The sequence below is a fragment of the Thunnus albacares genome, chromosome 23 (assembly GCF_914725855.1).
Source record: "Thunnus albacares chromosome 23, fThuAlb1.1, whole genome shotgun sequence".
NCBI lineage: Eukaryota > Metazoa > Chordata > Actinopteri > Scombriformes > Scombridae > Thunnus > Thunnus albacares.
This window is the reverse complement of record NC_058128.1, coordinates 13,647,734-13,667,312: the sequence shown is the minus strand read 5'-3', so window position 1 is coordinate 13,667,312 and position 19,579 is coordinate 13,647,734. Positions and strand designations below refer to the sequence as shown.

At 38.8% G+C, this 19,579-nt stretch overlaps 1 long non-coding RNA gene across 3 annotated transcripts in view; it reads left to right on the top strand.

The window, feature by feature from the left end:
- LOC122975492 overlaps positions 1-19,346 on the top strand; it is a 33,133-nt gene extending 13,787 nt beyond the window's left edge. For all 3 annotated transcript variants that reach the window (XR_006400691.1, XR_006400690.1, XR_006400692.1), the window contains exons 5-8: positions 7,004-7,040; positions 16,963-17,031; positions 18,189-18,265; positions 18,564-19,346. This is a non-coding gene — a long non-coding RNA (uncharacterized LOC122975492). The remainder of the gene's footprint in view (positions 1-7,003; positions 7,041-16,962; positions 17,032-18,188; positions 18,266-18,563) is intronic.
- Positions 19,347-19,579: the final 233 nt, after the last annotated feature.

Here is a 19,579-nt window from a genome sequence, read left to right as displayed (position 1 = left end):
ATATTTTCTGAATGGAAGCAGTGCACACACTCAATAGTTCTCACTAGTCTCTCTGTCTGACTTCATCAGTCGATACCTTGTAGCAGCAGACAAAGGTGTTTGAACGGTCAGTCAGTAGCCATCTGCTAATCATGACAAATGACTCTGGTGAGCTGCGCACAGTGTGTGTAAGAGAGAGAGTGTTGAAGTGTTCAGATGAAAAGGTTAGCTCCATATGAAGTGTTTGTAGCCTTTATGCAGGTGTGGTGCAGAATAATAGAGTATTATATTTATGTTTATTTTATTACTTCTTCAAGCTCCTCACAATAGTTCACTTTACAGGAAACTAAACCCACCAGAATTTCACAGCTCTGCAAAGTTCTTAGTGAACTAATACTGTTTACAGGTATAGGAAATGGAACTATAAATTGAACTGCACAGCTTTTAGTACACACACAGTAGCTCTATCCACAGTGCACCAGTTTCATTTGCAATTATCATTAAAGTGATGCTTAGGGAAAGTGCTACAGTAGCTGTGGCTCTTGGTATTGTTGTGAAGCATTTAGTGAGAGTTGCTCCCCTCGCTCGCTATGTTGCCCCTTTGTTGAAAGTTTAAATGTTTGTAGCTATTTCACACTATGTCATGCTTTTAGGGCTAAAGGGAGGGTGCAACGCTGTGTCCTGGCTTTTCAATGACAGTATAAACAATATAAAGAACATTGCATCAGTTATTGTCTTATTGCCATGTATTTAAATATTTTGTGTTATCTTCTCAGCGAACATTATGGATTATATAACCTTTTATAACATGTTATCAAAGCTGAGGAGTACTTGTATGAGTCATGAAAGCACATTGCTGAGTAAGTGCGGCACAGAAAGGCGAAGTGTTGCTGCAGCTGCTTTGACCAGGCAACAACACCACTAGCCAGAACAAAAAAATCTGAGCCGGCAGGGGCTGACTGATTGGCAGTATTGTGTTTAAGTTGCTCTAGCAGTGCTAACAGGAACCCAGTCATTGTGCTGTGGAGAGTTTCATTGTGTCTAGTGCAGAGGAATGGAAGGTCAGTATTAGATTTAAATTTACTTTAAAAAAGAATAAATACACTGTTGACTACCAAGTAAGTCCTTCTGCAACTTAACACTTGTGTTTGGTTTGGCACTGTAAAAATCATTCATGTATTTGTATAATGAGTTCTTAGGCTTTTTCAAGGCAGGCCCACTATCCTAATATTGAGGACTAATATTTGTAATCGGAAGAACACAGTGTGTGCGGGGAGAGCTCAAAACTCTCTCTTTCTCTTGCCTTGGACCATTCTGTTGATACACTATATCAGCCTATTCATCATGATTAAGCCATTAGCCTTAGTCCAGACCTGGATCAAGATGAGTGTCAAGTCTGAAGTCAGGCAACAAAAAAAACATGATTTTCTCCAATAGAGAGGTCTCTTCCATTTAAATCAAAATAAACTACATAAAATCAAAGATAGTGCAGGACTTCTTTCAGGGGACCTCAATTTTTCCCAGCTCATAGGTTGCTCAGAATATTATATATTATATATATTTATGATATACATGAATATCCATCTGGATCAGTCTTAGTCCCGATCCTGCTGATTGGCCAACATTACACTCACACAGACAGAATTTCAAACATCTCCCCACTGATAAAAACAAATAAACAAAAAAAGAAACAAACAAAAATATGCTGAACAGTCATAAAAATAAATCAGCAAGCAGATGCTTGAGACTCCCCAGTTTGTCTTGATGTGAGAGGAAAAGATGACAAAAAGCAAATTCCCATCTTCAAAACAAAGCCTTGTAAATCCACAATGAACAGTATTTTCAAAATTGTCAAACTGGTGAAAGTTCTCCTAAAAGTATTTTACTCTTGAATTAACACAGCTGAGACCAGTTGGCTTGATGATCTAGTGAGGTAGAAGGTGAGTAGCAGTAGTAGTAGTAGTGTTTTATTTACATCGGATATTATGTTTCTGCAAGGTGCCACCTATGATTGCTTTTTGTTTGTTTGTATGTTTTTTTAAACAGTTCCAGACACAAAAACCTACTGAGGCGCAGCAGACAGATTAACTACTTGGATCAGGTCTAATTTGTAATAACTCATTGTTAAGTTGGCTTTTGTAGCTGCCTGTACTTAGTGTAAGTACAACTAATAAAGGGATACTGATTATTTATCCCACCCCTGTCCAGCTACACAAAACAGCCATTGTTTGGTAGTTGTGTATTGTAATAAACACAATAAGTATTCATGTAGTGCCTACCTGGATTTTCCCATGCACAGGCTCTCCACTATATAAGCAGAATGGATTTTTCAAGCTCCTGACTGAGCTGGAAAGATTAATGCAGACAGGCACAGAATATGAAAATATGATTTACTGTATGACTTGACAAAGTGGGGGTATGTAAAATAGAGATTTTCCATTTCTTTTTTTTCTTTCTCTGTGCTTCACAGATGCAAACTGAACTGTCAGTCAAAAATTGAAAACATGCTCCATGACTCCCAATCCAACATCATCACCATGTGGTATACACTGGGCTTTTTGGCTCTTTTATTCTGCTTGGCAGTAATATAAAATGTATTTAAAATATGAATACTGTTTGTATTTAAACACATACTGATCTGATAATAATAATAGAACATTAAAAAGAAAAAAAAATGGGAAAGATGGCATTTTTTGTTTTTCATTACACTGCTCTGAACCTTAGTCTCATCTAGACTTTACTTAAAAGAGGGAACTTAGGGGTTAAATCTATTATTAACAGTGTGAAGCCAGATTTGTGCATAATTTACATTCTGCCTCAGAGCAAGCGTTTAGTTCTGTTGATTGCACTGCAGTCAAGCCAGAATTGAGTTAATTTTCATTCTTTGCAATAATATGAATTGTAAGGATTTCTACAGTGTCATCGCCATGCTTTCTGCTAATAGCTCTAGAGTAGAAATGAGGTGTCTCGTTATGAAAGCAAATGTAGATTTGGAGGATGGTGTTGTATTTTAGTGATACTTTGGTTGCTAGAGGCTACCAAAAACAGATTGACGCATTCATTCAACAAGGGACTCACTGAGCAAACAAGTTTTTCATATTGTAATTCTCCTTTTTTCTGGGAAAACTAACCCAAAGTGAGTTACAAATGTCACGCTCATCCATCACCATCATTTCCTCTTCTCTCTTCAACACATATAAATACCAAACACACAAAAATGTTCATCCTCAACCACGTGATCTTTGATTTCTTTCTTCTTCATCTATTCATTATGCAAGGACACACATTTATTCACATCAGGGATTCATCTGTATTTACAAAATACCTGCCCACACATGCTTATAAAAATACACAATTATGTATCCACATCTCAGCCACACACAAGCACACACACACACACACTGTCATACACACAAAACATCCGTCTGTTCATCTATGGTTTGCCATCTGTGTATAGCAAACAAGGACACATGTATTCCCCTGAGGGTTTGGATCTCATGTCATCGTGTTCACTGAGCTCCAGCGCTCAGCTTCATAAAAGACGCCAGTTTTGTTCCGCACGTCACGATCCGTGTTCCAGCGCAACATGTCTTCTTTTGTAATTACATGAAGGATTCTTGTGAAGCCTCGTGAAGTTATTCTTTGTCCCTGTGTATGAGTGAAAGTGTGTGTGTGAGGGTGTGTCTTGGTTCTCTGGATGTGAAATTGTATTTTTCCACTGCTTACACATTGGTATGCTTGTGTATGAACGTCATGCTGTATGTGAATAAACAAACTTATTGGTAGTGGAAGTTGTGTAGCGTAACTTTCCACCCAAATTTTCCATACCATAAGAAGGAAAATTATTATTTTGGATGCTCATTTATTCTTATTCATGCATCTGCCATTTATCTCATAGTCAATAGCTGAGTAGGTAAAATTGCTGTTGTGTTATATAGGGCAGCAAAACAGATGTTCATTTATATCAAAATGTCATGGATCATTACTTTAACGTTGGGGGGGATGTGATGCAATGAATGGAAGGAGGCTGGGCATTGAGTGGATATTGTAATTTGAGCAGAAGTGTTACATCCTACATGTGTTTGAAGTTTGTGCTGAAGAGAAAAGAGGGAGTGGCAGACTGAAAAGAGGTAGAAAGAGGGAATAACGGGCTGAGAGGGTTCGGGAAATAAAGCATAAATTAAGTAAGAGAAGGGGAATCAAGAGAGACAGAGAGAACAAGAGAAAGGAAGTCAAGAAATGTTAACAAGGCATGAATGAGTAGGCAAGAGCCAGATGGACAGGGGAAGAGACACCTTGAAAATAAATAAAACAGTAAGTGTGGTAGAGTCAGGCAGAAACTGTTAGAAGAAGAGGGAATTTGTCACTATATGACTGATCCTTTTTAGAAACAAGTAGGCATATATACATATTACACAAAACGAGGACATCAGAAACCCATTCGGATGGGATCTTTTCATGGTCAGTTTTAACAGGAGTAATGATTACAGCAAGAAAAACCTGTATCAGTATTCATATGGCACCTGACTGGGCTTCAAAAATTGTGATCCTATCCCTAATATTGTCTGATATTGTTGAGTTATTATCTGTAGCACAAGGAAACAGCATCTTATTTCGCATATTTTCTCTTCTGATGTTTACAGCATACAATAAATTCAATACTTTACCTTGTACTATGTATGTATAGCTATGTAAGAATAAGAGAGTTTGAAAGCAGATAAGAGAAGCAGCCCACTCGCCAAATGGAGCATTCAGTGTTGACTCTACACACCCTAGATAACATTCAATGTCTCTGTTTGTTTTATTATTCCTATAAAATCTGTGTCTGGCGACCGCAGTACCGTTAAGGAGCAGTAAAGAATAAGTGCCTAAAACTATTTAAGTTGGAGAGTGCAAGAAAAAGATTTTAAAAAGTGAGAGAGCACTGACTGCTTACTTCCTTCCATAATCACCGTCCTGTTACAGTAAGTCATACAACAGGGATCCTCCTCCTTCATTGGTTTCCTCAGAGTGTGTGTGTGCGCATATCAGCGCTGCAGCAGAGTGCCGTTATCATGGAGCACCTGTGACACCTGCATAGTGACAGAGAGAGATTCCTCCCTGAGCGTCTGTCAGTGTCCTTCCCTGTGCGTGGGCTGCCAAAATAAATTTTATGCATGGGAATCAATGGTATATAGGTGTAGGTGAGGTGTGTATGTGTTGGCATTGATAGCTTGTGGGGAAATGAGGAGGTGTTTTTAATGTGAAACTTTCTTGTGTTTCATGCAGTTTTGTGACTTTCTCCTTGGCTTTTTTTATGAAAGGATAGCAAAAGTCTCTAGTGTCAGGACAGGTGTTGTTGTACAGAAGAGTTTCCACTTGCAGTTGACAGCGTAGCAGAGTATAGAATCTTTTCATGTCCAAAAAGCACCAAAGAACATTGTCAGCGGAAAATGTTCGAATGGCATCCAAGTGTGGGTGCTTTATTCTGTCATTAATGGCTTTTCCCATGACTTTGTGACATTGGAAATCCATTAAAAATGGCTTGGCATGAAGATTGATTTTTTTTCTTCTTGAAGGACACACAAACATATGCAACAAAGACAGCAATGCAGCAGCATTGTGACAAAGTGTAAATAAATGGTTTTCTGTTTATAAAAGATAACCGTTTCACCCGCAGTATAGTCAAACTCTGTAAACCAAGGATGTGTGATTGCAAGAAAGGAGAAAAAAACACCTTTAGCAGATACTCAGATGGCTGGATGTTATATCACCCTCACTTTTTGGAAATTAAAAGGGAACCAGACAGAAATTAATGCAGGACTCAGAACCTCTTTTGCGTTTATCTCTATGTATGTGCGAGTACTTGTTTGTGTGTGTTGCTCGTGTGGACGTGAATTGTGTGATTGCATTTCCCTGTGTGCATGCTGTGCAAGCGCGTATTTGCATGCATACCACATAGCTTTAGACATTATCGTAGCTAAGATAAAAGGCAGGAGTTTAGGGGATTGAGTCTACAATAGAGATTCCAGAGAAGCGATTAGTCCCTGAAAACAGTAAAGTGTGGAAAAGAATAAAATGAGTGGCTAACATAAAAAAACAAAACAGTGGAAACAGTGAAAGAGAGGACACAGGATGAAAATGGATTATGATAGAAAGGGGGGAAATATGGCGAGAGAGAATCGGGGCATGCAGCCAAAATATCAAACATTTCTATCTCGAATACAGACAGAGAAAAATTAGAGAGAAATGCAGGAGACAGGCATAGGAAGTGAGAGTGAGTACAAGAGGAGATTTCCAGATTGCCTAATAACACTTTTTCAAAGCATAGCACACAAGCCCTCATCTTCTCGGCTCTAACACACACACACACACACACACACACAGAGTGCTCATATCTTGACATGACAGCAAAAGGCAGGCAGGGGATGTCTTCGTTATGTAATCCAATGTTTCAGTGCTTTTAGACGCAAGTGTGTTTTTGTCTGTAAATTCGATCATCTGATGGTGCTCCAGCTCACCGTTCATGTCTACTGATTTTACATGCCATGCCGTGACGTGTGTGCGGCAACTGCAGTACCACAGCACCATCTGTTGATCGTCAGAGGTGGCAGCAGCAGCTGACTGCAGCAGCAGTGAAGGGCTGTGCCCTAAAAGAGTAGAAAATAAAACAGACTCCTCCCTGCTGAGTTGCACTAAAGCCACTCTTATCCTGTCTCCTTGCAGTCATTTGCATAATCCATTTAGATGGGCTGAATAGGTTTATATACTTTATGAGCCTATGTAGATATATACTGGTTAAATTAATATAGTGCAGCCTCCTCTGAGCTTTAAGTCAATGACAGGAAGTGCTTCTCTCAGTGACTGTTTGTAAAGTTTTTGGGTGGCTAGTGGACAGGGGCAGCCCCGTCATAGGCGACATGAGCGGTTGCATAAGGTGCAAAATGTCACAGGGGCATCGCAGGATAATCTAAAATCTCAGCGCCAATCTAAAATCTCGCCTAGGGCTGCTAGTGGATAATCCTTTTTTTTCTTTTTTTAAAAGGTACCATCACTGCATACAGCTACAGTGCATACAAAGAGTAAGTACTGGCTTTTTACTCAATCATATTACATTTGAGATGAAATAAAACATAAATTTAAGGGTGTTTACATCAGCATCAGATGAATTGCAGTATATAAATTCAAAATAAGTAAAGTGTGATGTATAAACATCATGCCATCTTCCCTAATGCTCTCTAAGGCCTGTATTGCAGCCAGTTCTTGCTTGTTTTGATGGTTTTTTGCCTTCAGCCTTGCTCTTCATCAAGTGAAAAACCTATTCAGCTGGATTGAGGTCAACTTGGCCAGTCAAGAATATTCCAGTTCTGCAAAATATTCTCAACACGAGGTCAACTTACTTTTGGTGTGTCCGAAGCTTTTAGCCTCCTGACATTTCCTTCTCCAGAGGATGGAGTTGCTCAGTTGTCAAGGAGATGGTTTTGTGGCCTAGAGTAAGTACAGATTTTCAGTCATGAGATAAGTGGTTGTATTAGGGAGGAGATTGTAACCTGTTTCCTTTCAAAGATGGGCCCTGGTTTTGGGTGTGACACAAAAAAATGAGTCACTGACCACATCCTTACAGACTGCACTGTACACCTCATCTTTAGCCTAAAAAATCAAAATATGCATTAGAACTGCATTCTACTGTATTATTCTCTACTCCAAGTGATCACATTTACTTCACATTACTCCTTTTTGTACCTGTTTTTTCATTACTTTCTTCCTCTAACACATTGTCAGATTTGTGTCATTCCAGTCTGTCTCACTGAATCTTTTATTCTACCTCTCTGTCTCGCTGTCACCTCTCTCTGTCCTAATGTTACTTGTGTCCACATCTCCTGACAAATCTCACTCTCTCCCAACTCCTATTTCCAAAGCCTCAGCTTCATTCCCATCATCTCATTTCCTGTTTCTTGCTCCCTCACACCCTGTCCCTCTAATCTCCATCCTTCCATCATTTATCTCCCAGTCTCATTCCTTCCTCCATGAGGAACTGGCAGCATGAAGGATTTATCAGGGGAAAGAACAGGTTGTTTGTGAGGATGCACATGTCCATCAGCAAAAAACATCATCAGCAAACACAGTACAAGCATGCACACACAGAATCAGAAACTTACACTAATCCTTTGAATACAACTATTGGTAATGACTCAAAAGATTTCACACTGGTGAGGTTGAAAGAAACAAAGTAGTTTTAGTGAAGTACCACCACTCAAAATGAACAGTTTTACATAGTTATTGTGCATGTTTTGATTTTTAACTGGATTAGATCATTTTTTTCTGCTTATGTCATGTTTTATTTTCCATTTTTGATCTTTTGGTCTTCAATTCCACTACTTAAAAACACACAAACACATGCTGACATTCATACATTTTGTACAATCCTACAAAATTGCAGTTTTGACATTTTGATCAATAGCACTGATTGATCAAAAAATCATTCAACTTTTTTTTCTGCCACCCATTTTGGACACTGTAGTGCTGCCACCCTATATAAAGGGCACTGGAAACCTTTAAAGGGATATTGCAAAGAAGCAGGTCTGCAGGCCAGAGTATGTACACAAAAAATGAGATTTATTAAAAAAAAAAAAAGAAAAAAGAATGAAACGAAGGCAAAAATGAACCCCAGGAAATTCAGCAAAAATAACTTCAGTGATATCAACAAACAAATAAAATCTGCAGCCTCACAGCAAGCTGCCACCTACCCTCTTCCCTACCCAACAACCATAGGGTGAGTCAGACCGATACCATGCTTTCAAAACATAAACAACAACATTGATGTAGAATTTCTGTTACTTCTGACAATCACAATTTCCTACACACATAGACACACACACACACACATCTATGAGTGCAACAAATTATACACAATGTCATTTACTACAGAACAGTTTTATCCTTCCTACCTCAACTTGACAGAGCCTCATGACTCACTACTGAGTGCAGCTAATGATGCACACCTGTTGCCACTATAACTAATTAAGCAGACAATCTGCCATACCATCACAACTCTCAAAAAGAACATGACTGAAGCCTCCTAACAAAATTCTCAACTGAAACTCCTATTACATTTGTGCAACGTGACTGAAATTATCAGAAACATTAGACTGAAGTTAGTGATTTAACACAAAAACACCATGTGTCATGTTGGGAACCAGGGCTTAGTGAAAAGGGAGAGAAGCAAGCTTTTTACAGACTCATGCACACACAAACACTCAGCCGCATAGGCTGATTGCAAAGAGAGTGAATCATTCCCTCACTGGTCAGTTATGAGCACGGTAATGTGCTGAAATTATCGATCCAACAAAGGAACTTGACATCCCTTGCTGGTCTGAAACAAAAAGGAATCAATGGTTATTTTACCCACTGGACCACACACACAAAGGCATTCATACAGATACCCACATTTTTCACAATAACAACACAGAACCATTTCCCACCTGCTGAGCTTCACACACACATATGCATACATGCCTCACTTACACAATTATTCCACCCATTGGCCACATCATTATAACAGGCAGTGAGACGTGTATTTATGCCTTACAATGTAATTTAGAAAGAAAACATCTACCATTAGTGGATCGCAATTATTAGTGAAGTCATCTTTGTGGTCTCAAGAAGCACACAAAAGTTGTTGGAAAGCTACTTTAGAGGATTTAGATTATTCAATTAATCGTTTAGCCTCTCAAAGGTTTCTCCTCCTTCAGCTTTTCTGCCTCACCGCCCTCTCTCTACTTACATCTTCCTCCCTCCCTCCCATCCTTCTCCTCTTCTTTTGCAGTTATACTTTGAAAAGTTTTCTCCTTTCCAATTTAATAGAATCGCTTCCCTAAATTAAATCAAAATGAAAGTGTCCTCCTCATATGTTTTTTTCTCCTTGCAATTGTAAACACAGATAAAAAACTTAATCACTTTGTCAGTTTGACAATCAATTCAGTTTTCCATTTTTTTTCTTTTTCCATCACCCATTCTTCTGTTATTGCATTTTGTTTTTATGCTCTTTCTGCATGCCAGAGAATGAACGTGTTATCTTTTCAAGAGACCTTCAGTGTATCAGGCCATTTGCGGTCTTATTCTTTCCTCATTGTCTTATTCTTGTTTCCGCAAAAAGCCTTCCTTGGACATTATGAATGTGACAATCCACAACAATAAACATATGATGTACTCATGCAAACATTGAGCATGTACATGTAGGATCAAGTGAAAGAATCATAGACAATACAGACATTGCCATGCACAAATATCAGAGCACACATACCACAAGCTGTATAACTGTGTAACAATGTGAAGAATATAATATGAACATTTGCACACATACACATGTTGGTTTGAATGTGCACAAATTACATGCACACACACACACACACACAGATAAACACTCTGGGGATGGATGCAGCCTGATTATTGGCAACAGGTTTCAATGGACTTATTTTTATCTAGGAGTGTATTGAATTTCTCTTCTTCCCTTATTAAGACGGGGTCTTGAAACCAGCTCAGATATCGAGGCTGAGTCAGACGCTCCGATTGTCTCTGCCACTTAATGGGAGCTTTACTCCCCCTGCTTTCTCTTTCAATGATTTTTCGCCTCCGGAGACAGGAGAGAGGTCTGAGGATCCAGACTGAGATTACACCTGGAAGAAAAAGGATTATTAAAATCTGTGTTGCACAGTTTGTGTATTTACCAACAAACTTCATTCCAATTTGAAACACAGCCTAAAATTACTCTAGCGGAGTAGAAATTTGTAATATACATTTTTTGAAACGGAATTACAAAATAATTTGAAAAGTTTCCTTTTAAAATAAAAACAGTATAGTATGGTAGACAAATAAACCTAAAAGTAACTGTGTGTGTGTGTGGTTGTGTTTTTGTGCATGCATGGCCTGCAGCCACTAATAATCTTTCCTGTCCCAAATGTCATATGGTCACAAGACTGCAACGTAATAGGGCAACACCTTCCTTCTGTCCTTGTCTCAGTGTAGCGTTCCTGCAAGAGAGAGGCTTCCTCTCAATGAAACTTCCCTGAATAAATCAAAGGTTTAAAAACAAACACTCACAGATTCTACAGACACATTAGAAGATTCTAACAGTCGTAATTAAAAACATACTGCATCACCCTACAGATTTCACACAGTTTTTTGTTTGAGGTAATTGTATTTCATCATATAACTAACATCTTCATCATATTAATGTCCACACCTCTAATCTCTAAAGTTATGTAATCCAACACGCATTAAAATGCACAAAGAAATGGTTAATTATTCAGAGTGGCCTGTGAACTCTCCAGCGAGAGCTTGAGGCAAACAGGCTTCATGTGAAAATAAGGTCAGCATCTCTAAGAAAAACTTGGATGGGAGAGAAAAACAGGGAGCATATGATTAGGGTCACATGAGCAAAGAAGGTCTGTGTTGTTCTGTGGTCCTTAATTAGACCAAAACTAAACCAAACCCATCTGTTACTTAACATCTAAACATCACCATAGCCATTTTTAAGCTTATCAATTAACACAATCCATCTCCAATTTCTAAACATAGAGCTGCAATGATTAGTCAACTAATTGATTAGTTGATTAACAGAGAATGAATTGGCAACTATTTTGATAATCAATTAATTGTTTTTGTCTGTTTTTAAGCAAATATGCCAAAAATCTGCTGGATTTAGCTTCTCAAATGTGGTGATTTAATGTTTTTCTTTGTCTGGATATGGGCTTTGGACTGTTTCTCGGACAAAACAATACATTTAAAGACATAACCTTTGTGTCTGGGAAATTAGAGCAGACATTTTCCTTTTCTGACATTGTATGGACAAACGATTAATCAAGAAAATAAATCAGCTGATTAATTGGTAATGAAAATAACCAAGTTGCAGCCCTGAAATATATTGTGACAAAAACAAAAACATACACATTTTGTTAAAGTTTCTCTGTCTTTGGGGTTTGCAGGAGCACACATTCACACACAAACAAACACACACACATACACACACCAACCCTATCTCCTAAAAATGACACGGTTGCACACACACACGCAGGCAGAAGGTTAGACAAGCTGGCTGGTTTATCAAATCAATTCTACATGAAGTTAATGTAACTTGTGCAAGAAACTTACTAATACAAACACACTTTTCAGGCTTCAGTGTTCAGGCATAAGTGATCAAACTCCAGCCTCAGCACAGGGGGGAACAAATGGCCATGAGCCTTAATTACAAGTTAACAATATATTGCCCATCATGCTCCACATGATTGGGATTTATCTGCCATCTGTATTAGAGCAACACACCTAATGTAAAGTGGTCTAAATAGCCTTAAATGTGCACACCCAAGAGACAGATACTGTATACGGAGAAACTGCTACATTTTGCAGGATCTCAAACTTTTGTTGTTGAATGTTATGTTGAAAATCACTGTAATGGAAACATGCGCTGTCCAGTACACACACTGATGTGTAGAAAATGGCACTGTATTATCCATTTAACATGTATAATTACCACTTAGATTTGAATAGGCTTTTGCAGGCGCACAGCCTCGCTGGGAATGAGGTTAATACTGCCAATCACATTGAACTTAACACCACTCATGCCATCTCATGGAGCTACTGACACTAATGGCATTTGATTTTTAAAGTGTGTGACACACATGTCATAGTCTGCCAATACAATCATAACACCTTCTGTACTGTAGGTGTTTCTGCATACACGCAGTGCAATGGAAATATTGCTTTAAGCATGATTACTCCCAGGAATTATTTGCATGTATATAAGTCTACTCAGCTGGAGAGAGCAAGCAAAGCAAAACAAAATAACCATTTGAAAACTCAGAAAACAGCAAGTAAAAGCACAATATTGTTAATGATTGTTAAAAATTTGTACACAGTGGATATTAAACACCGCTATCAAGCTTAAGAGGTGAAAGGCAGACAGGTAAACAGGATGAAAGAGAGGCTGCACTCAACATGATGATCACTTGTACTTAATTGTCATGCAGCTGCTGTATACAGACAGAACCACAATGTGATTGTGTATAATTCAAGTCAATGATATCGGCATCAACACTCATGATATCGTCTTGATGGGCCATTACCAGAAAGGACGCAAATGCCATACACAAAGATGGCTGTGTGTCATTTCAGTAATGACTCCTCCTTTTTCAGGTAAGAGGCAGAGCTGGAGAGAGAAGGAGAGAGGATGATCATTCAGTATGATGACTGCTTAGGCCCATACATCAAACTCACATGCAGCCATCCTCTCAGGAGGATTTGAGTCAGTTATACCGTCGGCATCATTTTCTCCCTCACATCTATTGTGGAGCTCTTGTAAAGAATGACAAATGGTAATGTGTGATAAAAGCTGTGCCATATGCTCATTTTACCGACATTGCTTCATTGTCTCTGTGGCAGACAGGGTTAAATGTTGGATGGCAAACACCTCTGAATGCCCTTAAGGCAGAAAAGCCCTGAACTGGCGGTACCCACTTATCCCTAAATGCCCTACCACGAATCTGACCTTTTAGAAAACCATTTCGCAACCCTGTACCAGGTATTATGAGCCATTCTCACATTTTCTCAATGTCTTGTCCCTATCATCTTGTTTCTCACTCTAATTTCCCTCCTCTTTCATGTCTTTATCATCATCTATGTCCTATTTGTCTGTTGTTTCTGATTCCATCCACTTTTTCCCCACTGTTTTCCTCCACCACCTCATTCTTTCCTTGTCTTTTCCCAAATTCAGTCTCTTGCCCTCTTTCTTTCTTTCACTCCAAACACCTCCAGCACTTTGATTCATTTCACAGACATTCAATTGTCTGACGAGGACTTGTTCAAAATGGCCAATTTGACCTTATTTTGGCTTAAGGAGGCTTACTCCTCTCCTCATTCTCCTTTCTTTCTCTTGTATCTACCACTGTGTGTGTAATCCAAGCGGCAACCTCTGGGGCTGAAAAATGAAGCCAATGCGGAAATGCCAAAAACCTGCATTCTCTCTAATGGCCATCAGGGGGAGACTCCACTAGCTGCAAAAAGAAGTCCGATTGTATGGAAGTCTATGAGAAAATGACCCCACTTCTCACTTGATTAATTACCTCAGTAAACTGTTTCCTAATGAGTTTATGGTCTCAATTGCTAGTTTCAAGTCTTCTTCAATGCAGCATGATGTTCATTTTGTAAATTATGGCCCCATTCAGAGTAAAATAGATGATAAAGCAGTGCATGTTTAGGGCGTGGCTATGTTGTGATTGACAAGTCGCCACCACAGCAAAGACGCTATTTCACAGTGTATTTTCAGTTCACTAGGTAATTGTAACATTGTGGCCGCCTAAAAAAAAGTCTTGTTCAGCATTTGGTTGTAATAAAAGACCCATCAATGAGTCAGATGATCAGTTCATCTGTTCATCAGTTCATCAGATCTTCAAATGCTTCATATCCCTAGAATCTGTACAACCCAAGCTAAAAGGTTATGTAAGTCAATAAACCATAATAATTGATATAGGTATTGAAATTGTGTCATATATTTAAAAAAATGTTTTTTCATCAAATTTTACTGAATAAACACACAAAACACATTGATCCAAAACATTTCTGAACGTTCTGCCTTGTGCAGAAAGTCTGAAACTTCCCACACCCGCGAAAATCACACATAACCCGCCACACACACACACCCGCAAAAAACACACACACACCCACCATACACAAACACAGCACAAAAAACAACTCTCTAAAATGTAAAAAACAAACAAATAAATAAATAATAATCCCTAAAAACGTACTTACATATCCTGATATGGATCGATGCCTTCAGCAAAATGGTCTTCATCCTCACTGAAGGAGTCCGGATCAGAAGAAAGTGCCTCTTCTGGTTGGTCACCACCTGCGAACAAAACCTCCAAAGCCTTCTTTTCTTCGTCATCACGACAAAAAAAGACAGATATATGCTCCAAAAATACACTTACTCTCTCAATATCTGAATCTGAATCTCTCAACTTTCTCTCAATCTCTCTGACTTCGACCTGCTTCTCCACTCTGCTCCACTCCACTCCACCGCGCCACCTCGCATCATCACTACGTTTCACCTGGTTTTATTAGCCTACCTACAGGTAACGTAATATAATGGCGTCATCATCTTCCGACACAAGCTTACAACGTGATTGTGTAAAAGATGAGAGCCTTAGCTTTCAGCTGCAAAAAGAATGAAAGCTCTAGCTGATATGGTTTTTATTTTAGATCTATTTGAATTGGACTATGTAAACAGCGACCCACCGCGGTCAGTCTAGGGCCGCCCTTGGGACATCCGTTTTCAAGGGGTTATATCACTTTTCTCGGCTTGAGGAAAGTTTTACAAATATAAAACCTCCATGGATCAAAAGTTCATAATAGAAAAAGTCATAATTGATGTTGTTTGCAGTTCGAGGCGTCCTGTCAACAGTTTTACAGATGTCTCTTTTATAATGGTGGTCTATAGGGAAAATGCTTTTTGGGCCGCAGGGGGATTTTTCGCTGTAATACCGCGAGTGGTCACTGGGAAAAATTGGCTGCAATGCTGGGCGGCGGCGCCCTATCCAGCTCTTATTATACATCCATGCACTGGAACAGCAGTCCGCAAACCAATGGGTGACGTCACGGTGACTACATCCATATTTTTTTTACAGTCTATGGTGTAGTCGTAAAAACTGCCATTTTATAAGACAGGGGTATGCTTTATCCCGTGTTTCCAACACATGTGCAAAGCAGAAATCTGTAACTTTCTACATGCTGTTGCCCTCAAACTCCAGCAAACATGGCAGATAATTTTTTGTTCTATATTGTTTTGCTTCTAGCAAGTGCTACAAACCATTATGTTGCCAACGGCTACATCACCTCAACACAAAAACCTGCTACAGAGGATTGTGTTTACTGTGTGGGTGCAGGTAAACGGGGTTGGTTCCAACTGTTGAGCCTTCTTGGTGTTGTGGGCCCAACAAATCAAAACACCATTTATTGTGAGGGCATCTACCTGATGATCCTATAGACTTGCCTACACTCTTACACTCATGCACAAATTCATATTGATACCATGTTCTTTTATTTGGTAAGATTGATCAAGAGACATAAATCAAGTTTCTCATACCTGAAATTTTGCTAACAAGTGGCTATTGGTAAGACTAGTTGAACCAGTCATACAGTGATGGTATTTGGACAACTGAGTGGGCCATGGCATTCAGATGAAGTTGCCTATCAAGCCACTTGGGTCAGCCACTTTAGTTAAGCCTTAGCAGATACGGTGTAGATGACAGGTAATGCCACCAAGTATCTGCTCTTTCCTTGGGTGAGGTTAGGTAGGATGCAAGGACACTTAAAGGTGCACTAGGTCTGAGAAAGGTGTGAAGAGTTTTCAGATGTAACTATTTGTAAGACTACTGAGTGACTAGCTAGATAAGCAGGGTTAGGGTTAGGACGCTTTAAAGGTGCAATAGGTCAGAGAAAGGTGTGAAAAGTTGTCTGATATACAGAAACTATTTGAAAGGTATTATGATGATATTCAATTCAGCCAGTTGGGTCATTCACAAAAGTTTACCCTGAGCAGGTATAATATAAGGGTGGGGCTTGCAAAAGGGCATCTGCTCTTTGTTTGAGTGAGAGTAGGATTTAAAGACAGCTTAAAGGAAAGTTAGGTCAAGGCTAGAGAACGGTGTTGCCAGTCATGAGGCCAAGTAGATTTATGACAGCACAACCTGATGCTTATTACAGGGCCTAGTGATACACACAAAAAAATGGTTGTTCTCAAGTGGTTCTTCAGCGGTTCTCTGGGGTGGTTGAGGTGCTATATAGCACCGCTGCTGTACAAAGAACCTCTTAAGCCCCTGTATGGTTCTTTAGAGGTTCTTCGGCTTTGTTTAGTTTAGTTGGGGAAAGAATAAAAAATTCATTAAAATACAGAATATTTCCTGAGGATAACACATTAAAGCAGTGGTTGTCAATCTTTTTGCCCCCAAGGCCCCTCTATGTCTAAGGAAATATTCCAGGGCCATCAAAGGAGACCCCAGTTGGAGCAGTGACATTATAGTAAGTTATGTTAAACAAAGATACTGAAATGCCTTTGGCCTTACTGACAAAGTTTGAGACTAGGGATATCAACGGTTAACCGTTAATGGGTTAACCGCTGAGAATATTTTTAATGGTTAGGCATATCGGTCCATGGCATATTTTTCCGCTAACGGCTAGACAGTTACGTGTTAATAACATTAGACATTCTTTTTGAATGGATAAAGTACCGGTGTAAAACCAACTTCTACAGAGAGTGTTGCATTATGGGTTGTTTGTAGCATTAATGTCGCTATGCTAGCGAGTGTCTTAAAGTCTGTTTATCGTGAGTGTGTTAAAGTCAGTCAGCACTAAAAGTGTCTCCTCAGTCCAGTTTAACCTGCAGGAGTTTCTGAAGGCTCGTTTAACGTGTTTTTCTGCCGCGGAGGAAATAAATTCATGACGAGTGAAAATGAGTCCAAAGCATGATGAGTACAAAAAATTTACTCATCATGCTCAAATCAGTGACACAGGATGCAAACTCACTGGCAGACAGAGCTCCCTCACCTTCATGCCAGACATAAAACAACATAAATTGTGACATTGGGGACGGCGAGTTTTGTCTTGTAGTACAGAGCTGACACTTTCAATCTTGGGCAGAGGAGAAGGGCTTGCAGATCCATGCAGACAACATGTTATATTAGCATTATACTGAAGCAAAAAGTTTGTTATTTAGCAAATTAGATGACACATCTGTGATCTGTACTATACAACACTGATGTTACAGAATGTTACATCTACTGATGACAATCTTAAGTAGCGATTAATCAATGAACGACAGGCTGTAACATTAATCATATAATATTAGCTTGCTATGAAGACTAAGCAAGCTAGTGGCTAACTTACTTCATTTATCATTGCCGTTTCAACAGTGGATGTAGTAAAACCCACAGACAGATGTAAAGGGTGACCAATAGCAGTGATTTATGAAAATAAATAAAAATAATGAAATATGGAGATGCGAGGTTTCTGCCTGACAGCACATTTTAGCAATTATTTTCTTAACATGTATAATGTGTTTAGAAAGAAATCTCTGATTTTCCTTTACACAGACTTTAAAAAAAGTATGTACTGTAATGCACTTTGGGTAAAAACATCCACCATGTTATATTAAATTAATGAAGTTATTTTGTGTTAAGGCCTACAGTTGGAAGTGGCCATTCTGCTCTTGCCTGCATTGTTCAAGGAGGACCCAGGGTTTTTGTTTGAAGTTGAGGTGAGCTATGAACAGTTGACTATGGTGTGTGAAGCACAATCTAGTCAAAGCACTACACTCCTTGCGCATTTTGTTATGCTATAAAATTATTTCACATGTAAGCATTAGTTTTTTTTTTGGCGGTCTACACAAACTATTCTATCAAAGTGGAAAGAAAATTACATTAATTTACATGTAATGGCAAAAGTAAATGAGCAGTTGTATGGAAGTAGTAAAATTTTAATGTTAATACATAAGATTTGCCTTTCAAATAAATGTGAGCAGAAGATGGTTAATACTATTATTCACTCTCCCCCAGGACCATGCTCAGACTAGCACTCCTGGCATCTCAACACTGAAGATGGTGCTTAAAGGCTGCGAGGAGGGTCACCCTATGCAGTATGACCACATTGTGCTCACATTAGTTGGTCAGTTGATCACAGAAGAGAGCGAGGACAACTCGATGGCACTGGGCCTCCTCCTGTGCGTATATTTCGTGTTTGGAATCCAGTATCCTAAAGGACTGAAAAAGACACTGACCTTTTTGGAGTGTGTTATTTTGAAATTGAAGGATGCAGCTGGACTTCCTGTCACAGTAAAAAGGTGTACAACTCAATCTGTGAGTAGACTGTAGGAGAGTATATAACTCAGTTTGCGAGTGTATGTATTAGTTTCGCTTACTCACTCACTCACCCTCACTCTAATGTTAAAAGCTCCTGACTAGTTCTTTATTTTGTTCAGAAAATCTAATGTAGGACTAAGCCTATAGGCCAAAAAGAGACCTGCTTACAGGGCTGCAGTAAATGGCTATGGGCCAGAATGTTTGTAAACCAGGACTCTCTCTTCCACAAAATTTAACATATTTTAAGCTTGTTGCAATATTTTGTATTTCTATATTGTATTTTTTGGAATGTATGTGTTTTATATATTTATTTTTTCCCTGACTTGTTAGCATTGAATTTATTTGCTGAAAGAAAGAAATATAAAAGATTTGAAAGGATAATATATAGTTTCTTAGTAAACATTTAGTACAGGATTCGTAATCTTTTAAGTCACCATTTGGTAAGAAATTATTGTCATTCATGTTTTAAGTAAAAGTGTCATTTAGAAGCATACTGACTCATCTGTGGTAGTATGATTTAATTAAATAAGTATGGTGAATGTAATTTAAGGGCCCTACTAGCTTAAAAATGTTAAAACAACACAGTGCTATATGGCACCTCTAATGGTTCTACATAGCACCATTTGACAAAGGTGCTATATAGCACCCTTAAAGATAGGTGCTGTATAGCACCAAAACAGGTTCCCCTATGATTATGAGCCAAGGAACCATTG